The sequence below is a fragment of the Scyliorhinus canicula genome, chromosome 13, assembly GCF_902713615.1.
Source record: "Scyliorhinus canicula chromosome 13, sScyCan1.1, whole genome shotgun sequence".
In the NCBI taxonomy this organism is placed as follows: domain Eukaryota; kingdom Metazoa; phylum Chordata; class Chondrichthyes; order Carcharhiniformes; family Scyliorhinidae; genus Scyliorhinus; species Scyliorhinus canicula.
Genome location: NC_052158.1, coordinates 2,212,087 through 2,218,523, shown reverse-complemented (window position 1 = coordinate 2,218,523; position 6,437 = coordinate 2,212,087). Strand labels below are relative to the sequence as shown.

Genomic DNA, 6,437 nt, shown 5'->3' with positions numbered 1-6,437 from the left:
AAGAATGGGGATGAGAAAATATCAGCTCCACACAGACAGTCACCCGAGGCTGGAATCGACCACGGGTCCCTGGTGCTGTGAGGCAGCAGTGCTAACCACTGCGCCACCCGATCGGGAACTCACTTCTTGAAAGGGTGGCAGAAACAGAAACCATCGCTGTATTAAATAAAGAACACTTGGATATTCACATAAAGTGGCAAGCAGCCAAGGCCACGCAGCCAGAAAGCAGGATTGGGCCTTTTCTTCAGATGGTACAAACCAGTTAGGCCTCTCAGCCTCCTTCAGTGCCATAGATTTGGAAAGCAAAGGGCGTTAGATGTTTGGAATTCTATTCAGCAACTGTTGGGACAATCTGGAATTTCCCCTTAACCAAACGGGTCAAGGGAAATGGGAAAAAGCAGGAACATAGAGGAACATAGAACATACAGTGCAGAAGGAGGCCATTCGGCCCATCGAGTCTGCACCGACCCACTTAAGCCCTCACTTCCACCCTATCCCCGTAACCCAGTAAACCCTCCTCACCTTTTTGGATATTAAGGGCAATTTATCACAGCCAATCCACCTAACCTGCACGTCTTTGGACTGTGGGAGGAAACCAGAGCACCCGGAGGAAACCCACGGGGAGGACTGTCCGCACAGACAGTGACCCAAGCCGGGAATCGAACCTGGGACCCTGGAGCTGTGAAGCCACAGTGCGAGCGGACCAACCACGATCGGCATTGAACGACGGGCGGGGCAGGCTGGAGGGACTGACGGGCCTTCTCCCCTGGCTGCGTTCCCATGACAACCGTCCGTCCGATCAAAATCCCACAGCTGTAGGAGATCCCGCCCAGGAAACACTCAGTCCTCGGCAGGAGAGGATTATCTTTTCCGCTGTCCTAAGTTCGATGTAACTCCTTACACGCCCCCTCCCCCCCCCCCCCCCCCAACGCCCATTGCGGGCCCGTCCGTCGTGGAGCCCCCCGGAGCCTGAACACCCCCGCCCCTCTCCCCACCAACCAGGACATCCGGCGCGGTCGCGAGTCTGAGCTCCCACCGGGTGGAACCATACGGGAACCACGCCGGCGGGAACTCGGCCAGTCGATCACGGAGAATCGCCACGGGGGCCTCTTTCAATGGCCCCCGACCGGCGCCGTGTCGAACGCGCGGGGCGCGGCTGACGGTGATTCTCCTGTCCGCCGGAGAATCGCGTCTCGGCGCCGCGGGTCTGAGACTCCACCCCCGCGTTCAGGCTCGTAGAATCCCGGCCCTGGTGTGTCTCAGTTGTGTCATGGGTTCACGTTACTCCACCCCCATCACTGCGACAGATGAGCTGATCGTGATCGCATCACTGTCCGTGGGAGCTTTCTTTGTAAACGTTTGTCGTTCTACCCACAACATCTTTGTCAATCTGCACCTATCGCTGGGCCCCTATCCAACCCCACCACTCCTCACAGCCGCTCCCTCCCCCACCTAACAACAGTACAAATCTGACCCTATTTCCAGCTCTCTCCAGCTACGACAAAGAGTCATCCAGGCGTGAAGCTCCCTTCCCTCTCCACAGAGGCTGTCAGTCCTGCAGATTTGATCCCAGCATCCACAGGAATTTTCTTTTATATATGAGAGAGAAAGGGAATATTTTGAGTAAGGGATAGAGTGAGAAGGTGGCATGTTCAAGGCTCGAGCGAGAAAAGGATCATTCTGGAGGTGAACCTTAAAACAAAGTGAATATTGAAACTAGTCAGCAGGTCAGAGGCTGGGAATCCTGCGGTGAGTAACTCATCTCCTGACCCCCCCCCCCCAAAGCCTGTCCACCATCTACAACAAAGAACAAAGGTAAGTACAACACAGGAACAGGCCCTTTGGCCCTTCAAGCCTGTCCCCTAACTAAAAAAACCTTCTGTCCTTACTCAGTCCTCCCGGTTCATGGATCCATCCAGATGCCTCTTAAATGTTGCTAATGTGCTGCTTCCACCCCATCCTCTGGCAGCGCGTTCCAGCGCACTCTGCGTGAAAAACCTACCCCGCACATCTCCCTTAAACGTTCCCCCTCTGACCTTGAACCTGTGCCCTCTTATAATTGACACTTCCACCTTTGGAAAAAGCCTCTGACTATCCACCCTGTCTGTGCCTCTCATCATTTTGTGAACCTCTATCAGATCTCCCCTCAGCCTCCGTCTTTCCAGTGAAAACAATCCTAGTTTATTCAACCTCTCCTCACAGCCAACACCCTCGAGACCAGGCAACATCCTGGTCAACCTTCTTTACACTCTTTCCAAAGCTTCCACGTCCTTCTGATAATGTGGTGACCAGAACTGCACGCAATACTCCAAATGCAGCCTAACTAAGGTTTTGTATAGCTGCAACATGATTTCCCAACTCCTGTACTCAATCATAGAATCATAGAATTGACAGTGCAGAAGGAGGCCATTCGACCCATCGAGTCTGCACCGGCCCTTGGAAAGGCACCCTAATTAACCCCATACCTCCACCCTATCCCCATAACCCAGTCACGCCAGCTAACATAGAACATAGAACATACAGTGCAGGAGGAGGCCATTCAGCCCATCAAGTCTGCACCAACCCACTTAAGCCCTCACTTCCACCCTATCCCCGTAACCCAATAACCCCATCTAAACTTTTTGGACACGAAGGGCAATTTAGCACGGCCAATCCACCTAACCTGCACGTCTTTGGACTGTGGGGGGAAACCGGAGCACCCAGAGGAAACCCACGCAGACACGGGGAGAACACGCAGACTCCGCACAGTGACCCAGCCAGGAATCGAACCTGGGACCCTGGCGCTGTGAAGCAACTGTGCCAACCACTGTGGTACCGTGCCACCCTTAATGCCCCGGCTGATGAAGGCAAACATGCCATGTGCCTTCTTAATCACTGTGGCCATCTGCGTTGCTACTTTTAGGGAACTGTGGACCTGCACGCCCAGACCTCAGTATGTTAATATTCCTAAAGGTTCTGTCATTTACAATATAATTCATACCTAGATTTGATACTCCAAAATGTACCACCTCGCATTTGTCCGGATTATCCATCTGCCATTTTTGTGCCCAAGTCTCCAATCTATCTATATCCTGTTGTATTCTCTGACAATCCTTGGCACTATCAGCAACTCGGCCAATCTTCATGTCATCCGCAAACTTACTAATCAGACCACTTACATTTTCCTCCAGATCATTTATATATACTGCAAACAACAGAGGTCCCAGCACTGATCCCTGCGGAACACCTCTAGCTACAGATCTCCATTCTGAAACACACCCTTCCATTGCTACTCTCTGTCTTCTATGACCAAGCCAATTCTGTATCCATCTAGCCAGCCCACCCCGAATCCCATGTGATTTTAGTTTTGTACCAGTCTGCCATGTAGGACCTTAACAAACACCTTACGAAAGTCCATATAAACTACATCCACAGCTCTTCCCTCGTCAATTTTGTTTGCCACCTCTTCAAAAAACTCAAATCAAGTTGGTGAGGCATAACCTTCCCCATACAAAACCAAGGCACAAGTCAGGAGTGCGATGGAAAACTCTCCACTTGCCTGGATGAGCACAGCTCCAACACTCAAGAAGCTCCACACCATCCAGGACAAAGCAGCCCCGCTTGATTACTCCGCCTTCCCCAAACATTCCCTCCCTCCACCACCGCCGTGCAGTGTCAGCCGTGTGCACCATCGACAAGATTCACTGCAGGAACTGACCGAGGCTCCTCAGGCAGCACCTTCCAAACCCACGGCCAACACCATCTAGAAGGACAAGAGCAGCAGATACCTGGGATCACCTCCCCCACCTGGTGGTTCCCCTCCAAGTCACTCCCCATCCTGACTGGGAAATATATTGGCCGTGGACTGGCCTTGATAATTTGTCACTTAGTGTCCAAACATGTTTCGATTAGGTGGGGTTACGAGATTATGGAGATTGAACGGTGGAGTGGGTCTCGATCGGGTCTCTTTCGGAAGGACGGTGCACACTTGATGGGCTGAATGGCCTCCTTCTGCACTGTCGGGATTCCGTAATACAGGCGAGTATTCAGCAGGCCTTGTTTGTGCTGTTTCTCTGGAAGAGCAATTCACCCCTATGCCACTTCCCTCTCCGTCTTCTCCCCGGATCCATGCATTTCCATATCTGTTGATAATTCATTTTCCCTTTTGAATGCTTCAGCTTGAACCTGCCTCCACCACACTGTCAGACAGTGTATTCCAGATCCTAACCACTCGCTGTGTGAACCTGCCTCCACCACACTGTCAGACAGTGCATTCCAGACCCTAACCCCTGGCTGTGCGAACCTGCCTCCACCGCGCTGTCAGACAGTGCATTCCAGACCCTAACCACTCGCTGTGTGAACCTGCCTCCACCACACTGTCAGACAGTACATTCCAGATCCTAACCCCTGGCTGTGTGAACCTGCCTCCACCACACTGTCAGACAGTGCATTCCACACCCTAACCACTCGCTGTGTGACCCTGCCTCCACCGCGCTGTCAGACAGTGCATTCCAGGCCCGAGCCACTCGCTGTGTGAACCTGCCTCCACCACACTGTCAGACAGTGCATTCCAGATCCTAACCACTCGCTGTGTGACCCTGCCTCCACCGCGCTGTCAGACAGTGCATTCCAGATCCTAACCACTCGCTGTGTGAACCTGCCTCCACCGCGCTGTCAGACAGTACATTCCACACCCTAACCACTCGCTGTGTGACCCTGCCTCCTCCACACTGTCAGACAGTGCATTCCAGATCCTAACCACTCGCTGTGTGAACCTGCCTCCACCGCGCTGTCAGACAGTACATTCCACACCCTAACCACTCGCTGTGTGACCCTGCCTCCTCCACACTGTCAGACAGTGCATTCCAGACCCGAGCCACTCGCTGTGTGAACCTGCCTCCACCACACTGTCAGACAGTGCATTCCATACCCTAACCACTCGCTGTGTGAACCTGCCCCCACCACACTGTCAGACAGTGCATTCCAGGCCCGAGCCACTCGCTGTGTGAAACATTTCTCCTCGTGGCTCCCTTGTTTTTTTTTTAGCCAATCATCTTAAATCTGTGGCCCCTCAAGTTCGATTCTTCCACCAATGGGAACAGCATCCAGGTGAGGATTCCTGAATGTATGCTTTCCAATAGGTGGAGAGCTCTCTAATCTGGTTCCTCATTCGTCCTGTATGAATTCATTCATGGGATATGGGTGTCACTGAGGAGACGGTGGCATAGTGGTATTGTCACTCGTTCCAGTAATCCAGGGACCTGGGAGGTCATGCGCTGGTGTCCCAGGTTCGAAATTCACCAGAGCAAATGGCAGAATTTCACTTTAATAAAAATCTGGGATTAAAAGTCTAATGATGACCATGAAATGCTTGTCATAGGAACTCATCTGGCCCCCTGAGGGAAGGAAATCTGCTGTCCTTACCCGGTCTGGCCTACATGTGACTCCAGACCCCCACAGCAATGTAGTTGACTCTGAACTGTCCCTCTGACAATGGGCGAGTGAGACATTCAGTTCAAGGCCAATTAGGGATGGGCAACAAATGCTGGGCCCGTCCGGAGACGCCAACATCTCATGAACGAATAAAGAAATAAAACCACGCCCGGGACCCCCTGGTGATTTTCGAGCGAGATCGGCAAGTGTTGAAAAGTCGGGAATTGCGACTGTCAAACATTGTGACGAGGCGACTGTCAGCGATTCGTTCCATTCCACGTCCGGTCGTTTGAGATCCGGTCTGAACTTCACTTCTGAGCGAAGCATTGGGAGAGCTGAAGCAGAAAGGATGTGTGCATGTGAAGGTCAGAGAGATTAAAGGCCATGGCGGCAAAGCATCACGGTGACAGCGCCCCGTCATCTGCTTTTGTTTGGCGCCCATGGATCATTAACTCTGTCTTCACTCTGAGCTCTGTAACAGCTGAGCCAGCATTCAGACTGAGCTCCCAGTGAATACATCACTGTGCCCCATTGTTGTCAGCGGGCACTGCATCATCCACGCTCGGAATGTGCTCTGCCTTTACCAGCAAGGATATATTACAACATTAAAAACTAGGGTTAGGGTGTTCTTCAAGAAGGTGTTTGGCAAGACAATAAACTGCATGTTATTGTTGGCAGAGAGCCCATGTGTAGGAAAGGTGCTGTATGGTAAATGCCTCTGTTTCCATAGAAACCATTCCTTAAAAGAACACAGTTCCATTCCTATTCTGGGATGGGCAGCACAGATAAGAGCCACACCGTGCAACACAATCCCAAGTTATCAGCCAGCAGAGCTAATGGCAGTATTGCATGGAACATTTTTATTGAAGTGAATTTCCCCCTCTGGCACTGGATGGGACAGTGGGTCAGACACTGTCCTTTCCCCCTCTGGGACTGGGTGGGACAGTGGGTCAGACACTGTCCTTTCCCCCTCTGGGACTGGGTGGGACAGTGGGTCAGACACTGTCCTTTCCCCCTCTGGGACT

The 6,437-nt window shown here is 52.2% G+C and overlaps 1 protein-coding gene across 1 annotated transcript in view; it reads right to left on the bottom strand.

Annotated features, from left to right (window-relative positions):
- Positions 1-6,437, bottom strand: part of LOC119975953 (suppressor APC domain-containing protein 2-like) — a 34,246-nt gene that overhangs the window by 8,729 nt on the left and 19,080 nt on the right. The gene's annotated exons all lie outside the window — the stretch shown is intronic.